Source organism: Ochotona curzoniae, unplaced genomic scaffold, assembly GCF_017591425.1.
Source record: "Ochotona curzoniae isolate NIBS_2020 unplaced genomic scaffold, NIBS_Ocur_1.0 scaffold_4701, whole genome shotgun sequence".
Classification (NCBI taxonomy): domain Eukaryota; kingdom Metazoa; phylum Chordata; class Mammalia; order Lagomorpha; family Ochotonidae; genus Ochotona; species Ochotona curzoniae.
In genome coordinates this window covers 23270032-23286431 of record NW_024467122.1, presented here as the reverse complement: position 1 = coordinate 23286431, position 16400 = coordinate 23270032, and positions in this window count along the sequence as shown.

Here is a 16400-nt window from a genome sequence, read left to right as displayed (position 1 = left end):
TGTGTTCGTTATTTCTATGAGAATCATTTTAACCATTTGAAAACCATGCTTTCCATACTTCCATTATGAAGAAGCCAGTAATCTGAGACTAACGGAAAACTTCCAAGTTCAATCTTTATCTTTCTTTCTTGGTTAGCAGGTGTGCTTTTCATTAGCATATTTTTGCTAAAAGGGCTAATATTTCAGCTGCCAGTGGGAATTGCTTCATCCATTTGTTTTGAACCAGTATTTCTTGTTATTGTGGAGAAGCATCTCATTAGATGGAACTTGCTGCTTTGTTCTAACAGAGTCATAATTGTTATAAAAAGTACACATATGCTTGCACCGGCCAATCACAATTGGCGTGAGAGGACAAGGGAGGGGTGCTTTATTATGAGTCAAGGATCTAGCATTTCCCAGGGAAGTTAAATTAGAAATTCATCTGTTTGAAGAACTGTGGCTAGCCATCCTCTACCACAACTTAAAAATGGTAAGTCTGATAAAAATCAAGGACATTTGCTTTTTCTGCCTTTTGCTTATTTTATTATTTTTTTTTTTGCCTTATCTACCCAGATGATGGATAAAATTTGGAATGAATGCAGGGAAGTTTGGGCATCTTACAAAGCTGAGGAACAGAGCCACGAAGATGTGGGAAGCAGCACTAGCTGAGGAGATGGTTCACAGGCCCTGCCTCTGTTACGATTGCCATGGACAGCGTTGTTCCCATAGTCTCAGTTAAAGCAGAGAAAAACACAACCTTTCCGTTTTGTAGACTGAAGCAGGTAGCTTGCAAATCAATGGGCATCGAAACTGCCAGGGATCACTTGCTGCTGTTTTTGTTCTTGTCTGTGCATCTCTTGCATTGTCTGTGAACTTCTGAATGTCTGCCAGTGCTTTGTGAAGTGGTTTTTCTCTTATGATCAACAGTTTAGCTTTGTTGCATCAACTGGTAGTATAGATGATATTGGGGAAAGCAATCATTCAGTTGGTGAAGGAATCTCGACACTTCCTAATTCAGCAAATTCATTAGTAAAGTGGCATGGACTTGAGAGAAGCAGTGGGACTCTGTTTTTTGACTTGAAAGATATGCTTTAACTTTGAGTCTGTTGGGTGGTGGATATTTCTCTGGGATAAAAACAATGTGTGACACTAATCTCAAAGGCAGAAATGACTTTTACTGATTAAAAGGAGAGTATTGTTCAGGCAGCTGACAGTATGTGGTTTGATTCTAAGCCCAGGAACACAGAAATGCCTTCCCCTGGCAGGAAAGGATTTTCTTTTCCTAATCATTAAAAATGTGTTTGCGTTAGCATGTGGAGTCAAATACAAAGGCTTTATCTTAAATAAATGAAACAATTTATCACTGTGTGTGACAACACTCCCTCTCTGTGATAACAATGACTTGCAGAGGAGAATCGGAAAGAACTGGGACTTGAAGCACAAAGACAGGGAACTGAATTTCCCCGTACAAACAAAACAAAACCAAACCAAACAAAAAAGCTTTCACTTTTAAGTGTAAATCTACCATTTATTATGTGCTGGGGAAATAAGGGTATTGTTCATTGTGTTGTAGATGTGACCTTGAAAAGCAGCAAAGGATTGTACAGCGCAAAGAACAGGCTTAACAGCAAAAGATTCCCTTTGTTTACCTACAGGAAGAGCCATTAGATCGTTTGTAAAAATGTATTTTGTGTTTTTCTAATTATGAAGTAAAATTGCCCTAAGTAATCATTTATTTTCGTTAAGTTTTCAAATCTATATTGCACTTGAAATAAAGCCCCTTACAGTACATAATTGTATTGCCCCAAACATCTTAGATGTGTGGAAAGAAACATGTTTGAGCTATTTTCCTTTGGTATGTGGTAGAAAGTATAATGAAATAAAATAGAAGTAGCAGAACAAGTACCTTCTGTTGTAGCATCTTACAAACCCTCATCGTGTAAGCCTCGAACATGTGTGTTACTGTTTGTCAAATGACAGAATCAACAGGGTTCTAATTAAAGACATCCACCATGACAACTTGGTATAAGGGGGCTTTTCATGAATACAGGATTTTGTATAATGATGGGAAGGACCATGGAAGGAAAGATCAGGAAAGGAGAATTGAGTGTTTAAGGAGAAGTCACTAACAAGCCCTGCTAAAATACTGACATGGGTAGAAAAATCGGGCTTCAGGGACTTCCTGGAATCCTCTGTCTGGCTGCCAAATTAAATGAGAATCTGTAAAAAGTTAGGGAAAAATTAGTCCAGGTAGCTCATCTTGCTTTGGATGGTGGTATTGGTTGCTACTAGTGAGTCGGACTATCAGACAGCAAAGGAGGAGTTCATGGGTGAGCCAAAGTGATCCCGTCTTTTCTGCCCACCAGAGTGTCTAATTCAATGGTGCTCATCCAAATAATAGAAGGTGCTTGATTTCTGTCAAGTGCTTTCCTATTTTGGCCAACTATGGGCGAAAACAGGTGGGATATAGAATTCTGGAAAATAAGATTTTTATTATAGCTAACTTGCTAGAATTCCAACCGCCAAAGTTTCTTAATATAAATTATACGTATTTTAAAGAAAGAAATAAGAAAAATAAGACACCATTATGTTGCTGGAAACTAGTTTAGTAATGGCCACATGCATTCTGCTTTTACAGTTAGAGAATATTTATAAAATTAATATTTGTGTTCAGTGTCAATGCATTTTATGCTAGGATTGAAATAGGTGTTTGGCCTAGCAGTTAAAGCGCAGATTAAGATGCCTGCAGTCCACATTGGATGGCTCTAGAGCTTGTGTTGCCCAACAGCAACCCCCCAAAATCAGATGGAGGTGGAGTCATGTAAGTCCCAAACTGAGTCATGTCAACCATTGCACAGAAAGCCATTCACGGACATAGCATGATGGACTAATGCAGCCATTGGGATCAATTTTAGTAAGTTTTAATTCAGGTTACATTTCCCTTTTGGTTTAACTTGTGCTAAATTAAGTGTTCAGGTTGTCTGAATATCTTCAGTTCACTTGGGACAGTTAGATTGCTGAATGTTTTGTTAAAATAGTTGTGGTGAATGTGTGAATTTTGGGTTCACATTGCAATCTACCACAGGTGCTTGAGTGTAAGGATTTATCTGCTATGCTACATGAGGTCATTAACACAGAACTACGATCTAACTGAGCTTCCACTGTAGCCGCACATGGAACAGTATCACTTCTGGTTTGAAGATGCCTATTTCTATTCCAGCTCAATTGTGTTGTGTGTATTTAAATTTATTTATTTTTAGTGGAAAGGCAGAATTAACAGGAAAAAAGAAACGTATTCCTTTGGCTGGCTCACTCCCCATATAGCCGCAACAGCCGGAGCTGAGCTGATCCAAAGCCAGGAGCCCATCCTCTAAGGTTTCCCTAGACCAGAAGGCGAGAGCACTGGAAGTGGAGCAGCCAGGAAATGAACCAGCACCCATATGGGATTCTAGTGTAGAGGGAGGATTGTAGAGGGAGCATTTAGTCAATTGATCTATTGTACTGAATCCTGTCAATTGTAGTTTTTTTGTTTTTAAATATGTGCCATTAGAATTTCTTCAGTATTGGGCCCAGCACGATAGCATAGCAGCTAAAGTCCTCGCCTTGAATGCACCAGGATCCTATATGGGCGCTGATTCGTGTCCCCATGGCCCCACTACCCATCCAGCTCCCTGCCTGTGGCCCGGGAACAGTCGAGGACGACCCAAAGCTTTGGGACCCTGCACCCACCTGGGAGTCCCGGATGAAGCTCCTGGCTCCTGGCTTTGGATTGGCTCAGCTCCAGCTGTTTTGGCCACTTGGGTAGTGAACCATAGGATGGAAGACTTTCCTCTCTGTCTCTCCTCATCCATATATTTGCCTTTGCAATAAAAAAAAAATCTTTTTTTAAAAAGATTTTTTTCAGTATTATGAACTTCAGTGTATTTAATTGGCTATCAGAAATTTGTAAGATAAAATTTTTTTTTCCATTTTAATCAGCTTACATGGTCTACCTTTTCTGCTTATTGTGTATCTAGTAATCCAATATCTAACTTTTATAAATACATTTTAAAATGTTCAATTGATATGAAAAGCATATAATGCAGAGACTTTTACCAAGTTGGTGCACTCCCTCAGGTCTTCAACATCCAGGGTTGATCCAAATCAAGGCAAAGATCCCACAACTTAGTTTGGGTCTCCATGTAGGTGGCAGGGACTTTTGTAACCTGTTGATGGGCTGGGAAAGCAGTAGACCATGCTCAAGTCCTTGAACCCCAGCACCCACCTGTGAGGCCCAGAGCAAGCTCATGGCTCTGGATCAGTCCATGTCTGGCCATTGTGGTTCTTTGGGGAGTGGAGCTCCCCCGCTCCCTCTCTCCCTCCTTTCCCCCCTCCTTCTCTCCCTCCCTGCCCCCTCCCTCTCTCCCTCCCTCCTTTCCTTCCGTCTCTTCCTCCCTCCTTCACTCCCTCTCTCCCCCTACGCCCTCTCTGTCCTTCCCTCCTCCCTTCCCTCCCTCCCTGCCTTTTTAATTAAGTCCTTTTTTTTTTTTAAGTGTAGATTTGGAAATTAGAACTGGAGCTAGGATGCAGCACAACTTGGCATGCAGGCATCCTAAGGCAGCTTTCAAACTTGTGTTCAAAATGCTTCGTCAGTAATCATTCTTTTGATTTGTGTCTCAACAGCTTAGATTGGCTCTTTGCTGAACTTCATATAAACAGAATAACAATCTATCCATGCTTGTGTGTTTTGCTTCCTTGATTCAATGGAATTTTAAAAATTCACCTGTTACACACGCTTCATTTGTCAGTATTTCCACTCTTTTAGACGTTTTGCTTGATAGTCTGTTGTATGAATGCTGTATTCATTTGGCTTAAAAGTAATTGATTCCATTCTGATCTTTTTATAAGGTTTTCGCAGACATGCAAGGGGCTTCAATTTAGTCTTTTTTTTTTTTCTCCTGCAAACTTCTTGAAGCCTCCTCAAATGCAACTGTTACTTTTGTGTTAGTTAGGAGTTACATTATTGAAGCCTAGTATATTAAAAATTGACACATAATTTTCCAATGACATTGTATAATCGATGGCATTATGTGTTACTTAAGGAGCATAGAATGTCTTTCTAAGAGTTCTATATTAATATTGTATGTTTTCATTGTGGCTCCAGAGCTGACTTTTTCAAATAGCCACTGGCCTATACATGTACATTTAACTCTCATATTTAATTAATTTAATGTAAAGTTTCAGTCTCCTAGGGACAGAAATTACATCATCATACATCCATCATATAAAAAAATAAAATAGACTTATGGACAAGGTCACATAGAAAACCAAACAGAAGGATATGAAGTAGGGGAAGTTTTTGAAAAAGTACTGTTGAATAATCTAGTTAAAGGAGTCTTAGCTAGAGAAATGATAACAGATTTAGAGCAGGGATTTTGGTGAAATTGAATAGAAGCAATGGAAAATATTGGATGGTGTTAGTGGAGGACTTGTGAAGGAAAATAAAACATTTAAGAACTGTATTTAGAATAGGTGGATGTACTGATGTAAATGTTCTAAAAAAATAAAAGGAGAAGATATTTCTAAAGTCAGTTAAAATGGGAAATTTTGAATTAAAGTTATCTATAGCTTTTGGATAAATCCTTTAGGAAATGTAATATAGTAAATTTCAATTTTGTGCAACTAATAAAACAACTCGATGTCTCCAAATTATAAAATCTTTGTACAGGAATCAGTATAAGAAACAAATTGGACAAATAGGATATGAAAATAATTAAGTGGCAACTTAAACCTCTGATTATTCTTTTTGGAAATTAATATTTTCAAGCTACCTAATGGCAACTCCATCACATTTTTTTCTCCCACCTGAGTCTTCCATTTTACATCATGGGCAGCCCTGTTGCTTGCCCCAACTCCCTAGTGCATTCATGGAAAAGGGCTCTCAAGTTAACCTGTCAAATACAGTTAACTACTGCAAACTGTTCATGCTGACACTCGCTGTAATTAATTGAGAATAACAGAATAAAGGCACCCTTCAGAGTGTGTTGTAATTGAGTATGAAGTCTCGAGGGATGCTTTGCTCAACTCCAGGAGCATGGAGGTCTTGTATATGTTGTAGTTTGTACTCAACAGTTTGTCAACACAGATTGTTTTCTATGTACGTATGTGGTTTCAGCTTCTTTCTTCAGCCATTGTTTCGAGCTGGTATTTCAGATTTTTACCTTCTCTTTAAAGCTGCCTAGAGAAAAGAATAATTATTTCTGTCTTCTAAATGAAATATCTAGAAAACTTACCAGTTTAATATGCATAGCAATGACAGTAAGTATTTAATAAAAATATTATATTCTTTCAGAAATGACTGACATTTACAAATGGGGTTCATTATGATTGATGTCATTTTGTCAAGCAATATTATTAAAATAACCTATTAAGCAAGAGCATATTTGAAGTGAATTGCATCATTAATTTAGGATTTTCTTCAAATTTCAAGCAATGTATTCAGCATAAACTGTTTTCTGCCTATCACAAAAGTTTCACATCTTCTTCCTGAGGGTGCCATGATAATTCCTAATTTACTAAAATTTAAATTAATCGCCACTAGAGGGTAGCCTTGTCAGAATTCATTGATTCACTTAAACATTAACAAGGTTTGTTGTAATGATACTATAAAATAATACATATGTCATAGTTATAATAGTAGACATAAAATGTTCACTTAGTGAATATTCGTCATTTTCATTTTCATAATTAACATTTTTGAAACACTGTATCATTCATGGTATCAGGTATTCTAAACACTGCTCAGCATTTTCAAATCTGCACTTTTACGGAACTTTGATTATTTGTGCAATGGTTTATTAATCTGCAACACATTGACGCATGTATTTTACAAAATTACTTTTTGAAGTAGCTTGATAGCTAAAAATATTCAAAGACCTTACCCATTTGTTTTTAACCTAGTTTACCCTACTCTTTGACCGCCATAGCTCTCTGTAAAACTTCCGACTCACCACATCAGTGATGAGATCTCTGAGGTTGTAATCCGTCATGCAAAGTTGCCCCAGCAACACAACGGCAGAAACTCAAACTCATAGAATAAGAAGTTTTTACCGGATTCTACAAAGCATATAAGACTGGATGGTTCTAAATAATTTTTGAATGTCTAACCTTCATTTCGTAATTCAGCTTGAGAAATTCTAAATTTATAAATTAGTTTCCATCTATAGAAGTTACAAACTTGTCGAATCGATTACTTAAGAAATAAAAGCACAATTTGGAGTGTCCTGGTTATGGTGTGTTAACTTCAATACTTTATTTTAGCCAAGATAATATACACCTGAACATATCAAACACTGAATATTACATACAATAAGGTAATTGTGAAGCATTATTTCTCTCACACCACTGCACACCTGCCTATAGGGAGTCATTCACACACTTATCTTTTAAATCTTAATCAGGGTAAACCTCATTCTCTTTGCTTTCCCTATGTCCTTACAGTAAGTACGGATATTATTTTAATATGAACACTAAATATTTGTATGTTGTATACATGCTTCTATAAATATATATATATATATATGAACACTTCAGAAATGGAATTGAGTAAGTTCATATAGAAAGAAAAAAATCCATTCACAAATGCTTTGTAATGTACCTCTATATTTGTATATATTTTCAGATGTTATAAAAGAGAACCTTCTTTTTTTTAAAGAGATTTATTTTTATTGGAGAAACACATATACAGAGAGGAGAGAGAGAGAGGAAGATCTTCCATCTGTTGATTCATTCCCAAAGCGGCCACAGCAGCCAGAGCTGCCCTGAACCAAAGCCATGAGCCCAGAGTCTCTTCCAGGTCTCCCAGGTGGGTGCAGGCTCCCAAGGCTTTGAGCCGTCCTCAACTGCTTTCCCGGGCCACAGGCAGGGAGCAGAATGGGAAGTGAGGCTGCCAGGATTAGAACCAGCGCCCATATGGGATCCTGGTGCATGGAAGGAGAGGACGTTAGCTGCTAGGCTACCGTGCCAGGCCCGAGTGCCTTCTTAAAAGTGACTTTTACTAGACCACATTTCTTAGTTTTTCTAGAATATTCTTTTATTTTCATTCATTGATAAGAGCTCTCTCAAATATAATTTACTGGTTACACATTAAAAACTATTACTAAAGTTCAAGTCTTTTTACTTCCTGTGTGATTTATTATGCATTCTAGATTCTGTTACAAAAATCTCATAACTTTAGTATATATTTTTATACATATTTGCAGCTTTTCATCTTAGAGAAGATTCCATTTTTCTACCATTGTTACGATTTTTTATTTGCTAATTTTTAAGATGTTTACTGTTGCCTATTTTTAAGACTTGTTTATTTCAAAGGCAGGATTACAAAGAGCAGTAAGGGCAGAGAGAGACAGACAGATCTTAGCTCAGTTTTCAATTCCCAAGTGTCCACAACAGCCAAACTGTGTTAGTCTGAAGCCAAGAGCCAGAAGTGTCTGTGGAATCTCCCATGTGAGTGCATATGCCCAAGTAGCTGGCCCAACTTCTGCTTTCCAAGGTGTATTGGCAGAGAGCCTCATTGGGAAGTAGAGCTGCCAGGACTGTTGTTGCAGCAGAAGATTGACTTGCTAAGCCACAATGCCAAACCGCTTATATGTACTAGCAAGTGCAGGGCCCGGCACAATCCATCGCCCTGATCAGCTGGTGGTTGCAATTGCTGGGTTGGTTCTGTTTTCAGCCCCGACTTCCACTGGAACCAATGGATGTTGCAGTCCAGCCTGGTTCTGCCCAGCACATACTCAGCCCTCGCATAAACAAGTGGGAGCTGCAGCCTAGTTGGAGTGACCCACAATAACCCCCACCAGTCCCACCCCCTACCCTGGTTTGCCAGTATGTGGAGCAGTAGTCCAGTCTGTCCCACATCCCGTTCCACCCAAGCCCCTGTCCTGGCTCTCGTGTCCCCCCTACCTCCACCGTGGAAGTGGTAACCCAAGAGGAAGGAGCCCACCATTTCCCTCCCAGGCCTCTCCCACTCCCGGATCATGCACTCTCCAGGTAGTTCTGTGGTTTGACTTGACAGAACTAGCCCCCAGTGCCAGCTTCTGCCAGCTGACACTGCGGCTAAGCCCGAACAACCCTCACCCACTCTAATCTTGTTTGCACCAGTAGCAACAATCAGCCCAGCCTGGCCCTTCCCCAATCTAGTCCACATGAGATGTACAGGCATTGCAGCCCTGCTTAGTCTGGTCTGCCCCCATCCCAGCTCATTCTCTCCAGTGGGAGTAGCTGTCCAGCAAAGGAATCACCCTTTATTTCCCCGCCGGCTCTGCCCCCTCCGTTCCTGGCTCTCATGCATGCTGGTTGGGTGCTGCAGTCACATCCGGTACAGGCAACCTCACCTTGGCATTCCGAATTGTGCACTGGTTTTTGTTGCAACTGAATCTGGCTCGGCCCACACTGTTCTGGTGCTTGGATTTGCCAGTAGATGTGAACAGATTCAGTTTGGTCTTCACCCTGCCCATGCCAAATGTATGCCAGTGGGACACTTTCCATGGCCTGTTCTGGGCTGTTTCCTATCATGCTTTTTGTGCTTACCTGCTGGGTCTGTGTCCTGCCAGAGGAGTTGCCCAGGTTTCTCCATCAGAACCTCTCCCAATGCCATATTTCACGCATACCAGTGGGTCCATGAGCCAGCCCTACTCAGTTCACCTCCTGTCCTAGCAGGAACAGTGGCTTTTCCTGAGTGGCCTTCAAACCAAACTGGTCCTTGCTATTGGATGTTTCAGCCCAGCCATGGCTCGTCCATACCCACATATGGCTCGCACATGGCTCAGTAGGGGTTGAGACTTTTCCTAGTCTATCCTGCATCTACCCTGGTCCTCCAGGACATCAGAGTGTGCTGGCATCTGGCCTGGCTTGGTGCATCCAATCCCAGTCCACACTTGTGCCAAGGGAGACTACAACCATTTCCTGTTCAGAACGCAGCCCCCATTCCAGGCCACGTGCCCCTTGGTGGGAATTTCAACTCAGTCAGGCTTGTCCCCTGAGCTCCCTAACCAGGCCTGTTCCCAGCCATAGATCATTTGCATGCCAGTGGTTGCTCTGACTCAGCTTGGCACAGCCCCTCACCTGTCCCGACCTCTGCCTTAGACACTGTGGCTTAGTGTTCCTGGCTCATGCAGACCAGTGGGTACAAGAGCCTAGCTCGGTGTGACCTGTGCTCCATCCTGGTCTCTAGTTTCGCTTGTGGGCTAAGGCTTGTTCAGTCCTGCCCGGTCCACCCGTCCCATCACCAATTGACACATTAGCCAGCTGTTGGAGCTACTTTGCCCAGCTTGTCCAAACCCCAGGTCTTGACCACATGTTCACCAGTGGAAGCTATGACCCACCAAGGGAGTTTTCCAAGTTCTTCCACTTAATCCACTCCCAGACCCAGTTCTCATACATGCCATTGGGTTTAGACCAGGTTCTGGTGAAGTCTGGCCTTCCATTTGGCCATTTATGAGCTGGTGAACATTGCAGCCCGGCCCACCCCACACCCTATTCAGGATGCACATTTGGGTGCTGCTGCCCTGACAAGTCCAGACTGTTGTGGGTTCCTTTACCTGTGATTGATGGCAGGCTCCTTGGTCACACCTAGCTTAGTCCATCACCACCCCAACTCTTGAGCTAACCAATGGGACTAGAATTTCTACAAGGTTTGGCCCACACATCCCTCACAGAATCTACCCCCAGATATGGTTCTTGAGTGCTAGTTAATGTGATGGCCCTGCTTAATGTGACCCTTCTCCTGATCCATCATCATGTCAGGTAACAGGATATGATTCTCATGGACAAGCCCCAAGCCATAGCTTTAGCATGGACTGGTATTTGGTGGTCAGCATTGTTTGGTGATTACAAGTTTTTCAAAGGAAGAGTTACTGTCATTGGGAGTCTTTACGATTGCTTCACGTCCTAGAAGCACAGTGGGTTCAACCTGGAGCTACCTAAGCAGTGATTCAAAGAACCCAAACCCCAGAGCTCCCCAGCCAGGCAGCCAGCAGGCAGAACCTGGCACCAAATGGCGCACTGGCTGCCCAGGGACAGCTCACCATATGCACATGGTGGCTGGTGTCTGGGATCCAGGCATGAGACTCCCTGTCCTGAGACCCACAAGCAGCCAGGAGGCTGCTGGAAGTTTAAACTCCCAGGCCCAAGGTCGAGCCCCTCCCCAATCCCATTCACCACCCAATGAGTGTGGGGGGTGGGCCCAAGGACCTGCCCAGTCACGGAGACCTCCCCACTGGGTGTACTCACCCCAAGGGGAGCAGCCTGTTTTTAGTGTTTTAAGAAAATGAAAATGAAAAAAAACTTTGGTTTAGCAGTTTTGAGTTACGCTGTATGTTTTGGAATCTTCAATTTATTCTAATGTTTTAAATTTTAATATTATCATTAATTTTCAAATTTTCTGTTGTGATAAATATCCCTGTTGCTATTTATCACTCTAACATTTTGTATTATTTTGTTAGCTATTAACTTGACTAATATTCATTTTTTTCATACTGATGCATTTTTATACATATTTCTCCCACATTATTTTCCATCTGTACCCTATTTAAAAATGTGTATTTTTATTTAAAAGGCAGGGAAAGGACAAAATGGCTTTGCCCCTCATTCTGTTACCAAATCCCTACACCAGGCAGGCCTGAGCCAGGAGAAGCAGGGAGTCCAGGGGTGCTGAGTGTGTTTCCTGGTGCCTTCCAAGGTGGTCAAGTTCAGAAAGCTGGGACTGAACCCACAATGGGACTGGGGATTGAGGATGAGGGCCGTGGCTTCCAAGCAGCATCTTTGCTGCTGTGCCAAGTACTGCCATCCCTCAATGTGTTCACACGAATATCTCATGTTCATAAACACAGCAGATCATGTTAAACGAATCCAATAAGAAAACAGACCTGGCCAGAATAGTATTAGCACTTCAGAAGAATATGATAGATATAAAGATCAAATTCACAAAAGATGCATTCAAATAAAACCTCATTCATTTCTCAAATATTGACTTCTGGATTTTGTAAATATAGGACAACTGCTGTCACACTTAATAATAATCAACAGTGGATTTAAGCATGTATAATAAAGAACAATGACCAAATAATCTATACTCAGGAAAATGATTTAATTTATGTTAAGTAGAATTACTTATTGTATAAAAATGTGTACTCAATGTTAGATGTTAGATTGGACATAAGGAATTAAAATGAATTATAGGGAGAATTCAAAATTAAAATTATACTCACTACTGATATATATCCAGGATATATTTAAACTGCTATGTTTATAGAAATTTTCTTTTAGGTCTTGCAAAAGAATGGAGTACTCAATATACCTGTATAAATGAAATATAAATATTGAATGACTTCTAGTTTGTGTATTTCTTCTATTTGAAACCAAGTTTCTCCCCAGTCCAATTGTTTGTAGGGAGAAAAATGACTTTTCTACATTTCTGTCCCAGAATGTGTTCACCTGTTTAACAGGATTTTTAAAATAGAAATGTTGGCTGTAAAGGCCACGGAGGACCAGAGAAGTTATTTGGCAGTCATCGTGGAATTCTGTAGCTAATCTAGTAGGCCAATTAAGTACAATATGAATAAAAAACTTCAAGAAAAGGCATGAGAATTTGAGCAAAAATTTAATATAATTCACATGAGATGCAGATGTTATAATTTACATATTTTAGTTGAGATTGGCCTGTAGAGTAACATTGCGGTTGGATTGTTTTTTTTTTTTTTCCATTTCTGGAGTGTCGTTGTATACAAAAGGAATCCGATGTCCTGACATTGTCAGTTCATCTGTCCTACGCATTGGTTCAGTCATCAGTCTGCCATCCTGTTCAGGGCACATAATGAGGAAGTCTTACTATTTGCAATTATGTCTCAAAAATCCTTGAGCTCTCCACTTTTATTGTCTATTATGCCTTGCCAGTCATTTTTGCTAAAGAATTTATGAGTTAAGCAAAGACCTTGGATCTGGGAGCGACTAGAAGCTATGGCATATTAAAAGCAAAGCATCTGGTTAGTGGCAAACATATTGCAACATTTAATCATTTTTCTGATGTTTTAATATAAAATGAGAATAGATCTTTTAGTCAAGAAAATTTGACTTGATATAAATCAAGTATTTGGAATGAAAATAATTCTAATAAAAGTAACCTAAAATGTTTTACAATTTTCTATAATTGTTACCTAGCTTTTATCTTAAATATAAATAATACTATCAATTTATGGTAAGTTAGCATGCTGATTTCTCTCAGTATCCAGCAGATATTAAAAAAAAAAACAACTGTTTGGAAAATGGTTACTTCTTTGAAGCGCAGGATCCTGTCGTCAACTTATTTAGCACTGAAGTACTGGTGACCAAGCGCTCTCAGTAAGAAATGGTCATGGCGAAAATTCTTCCTAGAATACAAGATCAAGTGCAACTCAGTGACCATCACTGGTATAGAAGTTATTTACTCTGTTAGTGCTCATCAGAAATCCTTCCAATTAGTTGGGATTTCTTTGCGTAGTCATGCGTTGAAGGCCTATTGCAAAGCCTTTATTCTGTTACGATGTTTACTTGAATTCTGCCCTGTTAGAATGGTCAGCACCCAGGAGTGTTAAAAATAAAAATAATAATAAAACAACCTGGAAGCACTTTGGAAAACAGAAGCATAAGCTGGTGATACTTGAGCTAAACAAGCACATTTAAATATGCTAATGTAATAAGATACAAACTGAACAACATTTATTGCTTGCAGCATTTTTTCCTTTATATATGTTTTCACCAGCTTGAATTTTTACATAAAAACGGGATTGTTATGGACAAGGTCAATTTTGTCTGCATTAAGAAAATAGGAACATTTAAAAAATGAGAATAAATCCACATAAAAACACTATCATAAAGATTATAAGATAGAAGGAAATGAAACATTTGAAATGAGCTTGTCGTACAAAGCAATAACAACACATATTTAGGAAGCTAGAATGATAGTAATTATTTGGAGGGAAAGAATAACCTCTATTTGTGGAGGTGAAAATCATTATAGATTTACATATCAGTTCAGTTTGACCTCTGAGAATCTGTTTTTACAAAGCTGACTTTGTAAATTCACTCAGGTTCGTGTATTCTTCATTTACCGTATGTTCGCAATTATACTTAAAGTAATTAGAGCTCCAGGGTCAAATCAGGGTTGGATGAAATTGTGCTAATGAAGACGATTACTTCCAAAGAGCTCAGTTTAAAATTTGTACTTTCTTTTCGCAAACGGAAAATACTGTGGCAGTGTCCTACTCAGCAAAATTTGAACTTTGCAATGATAAAACTTCGCCTTTAATCTTACCAAACATTCCAAACTTTATTCAAAAGAGGCAGATGCTGAACCTGGGTTATTGACAATAGCTAAATATTTTTGAATCGACTATTTAGTCCAAACACTTAGATTTGCACAGAAAGAATTTGAAAAACAAAGTGCAAATGTCTTAGTGTCCTATATAACCCAGCTAAAAAACGTGCCTAGACCCTTTATTGCTTGATTTTCTAGAGGTTCATTGCCCTTTTGTCTCATGTTTTTTGATACTGCCTCCATTTCTTTGCTGACAAATTTACGCTGCAACCTTTTCCAAAAGTGATGCGAAGATGTAAGTTCAGTGGAAGAAAGATGTGAATTCAAAATCACTGGGCCCGTGTAGTGAAAGCTAGATAGCCATCGCAGGTACCTTGTAGAGTCAACGTTACTTAAAAATGGTACACTTGATTGAAGCCCCAGTTACTTATGTTCTGTGATTTCAAATCACAGTAAAAATGTTTGAAACTTCATTCATTATAGGTGTATATCCTATATAACAAATTAAGTTTTGCATTTTCTCATAGTTGTATATAAATACCTTTCTAGAAAGATGTGAAGCCAAATGAACTCTTTTTTCTTGTTTTTCTGTCTATCTTCATCTGATGATAGATAATGGTGGTTCTTGAAGGACCCCGTTATACTGCATCAGGATCCGATGTTTCCTTTTAGATCACTAACTTTTTTTGGCTCTCTCGGTTTGGGTGGAATAGTATTAACAGACAAATACTCCTACACCTTCTTTGATATCCCAGAACTTAGGTTACTTTTTCATAAACACTCTTACCCCAAAATGATCAATCATTGCTTGGAATTTACTTAATGTAAGAGTGTTGCTATTTTACTACACTCTAGAAGACTCTTTGGTACAATGTACTAATGATGTGCATTGCCCTCAAACTCAGAGATCTGAACAACGGCATCCACCCACAAGTATACTTATGATGATAAAACATCAATATAGTATCTGTTGAAAATTAGGAATTATGATTTTTTTTTGTTTTAAATATAGAACCATTATATGTATTAGCAAGAAAACTATAGCCCCCAAAGTACAAATCTACAACTGAAAATGAGCAGATTGACTTGAGCCAAATGGTTAAGACCTTCTATAGTTATGTCTTAAATTTCTAGGTTGGAAATTTATTCTTTTAAATGTTACCACTTTCATCCACTTTTTAAAAAGTGTTGATTGATTCATTTGAAAGTCAGCTACAGAGAAAACGAGGGCGAGACAGGTATCTTCCATCTGTTGGCTTATTCCAGATGGTCACAATGACTGGACATAGCCAGGCCAAAGCCAGGAGCAAAGAGCTCCCTTTAGACATCCCATGGGGGAACAAGGGGCCAAAAACTTGGCCCATGCTTCTTTGTTTTTCAATGCACATTATCAAGGAGTTGGATTGAGAATGGAGCAGTTGGGACTTAAACTGATACCCACATGGTATGCCAGCATCAAAATCGGTGGCTTCAGACCCATGCACCACATTTCGGTTTCCAACATTATTTTCTGTTCATCTTTCCCATTCACTGGAGCAAGTTCCATTCATGCACTGATTATGTAAGTTCTTCATCTCTATCTTCAGCTTCCCGCTCTGTGTCTGGGTATATGTTCATAAATCTTCTCTTCCTGAATGAAAGTATCTGGATGAAATTGTATCTGGTGTGGCTCAGGGGTTAAAAACAATGAGATACTCAGGGACCAGAGCTGTAGCCCAGTGGGAAAAACACTCAGCTGCAATCCTGGTTTTCATTCTGATCCAGATTGCTGCTAATGGGCTGGACAAAGAAGCCCAAGTGTTTGGGCCTCTGGCAATCAGATGGCAGACCTGTCTTCTGGCTTTGGCTTGGCCCATTGCTCCAGTATCTGGAAAATGAGTCACCACATATGATTATTTCTTTTTCTTTGTCTTGGGGTTTGGACTGTGTTAGACATATGAACTGAAGTTGCACCTTGGATTTATACAAAAATAATTTCTAATAGAAATATTGGGAAGTGACACAGTAAACCATGTTTAGAATTAACTAACTGGCCTACTGATTGGGTGCACATGGTTTTCTATTGTGATATTTTTCACTTATCAAAGTAGTT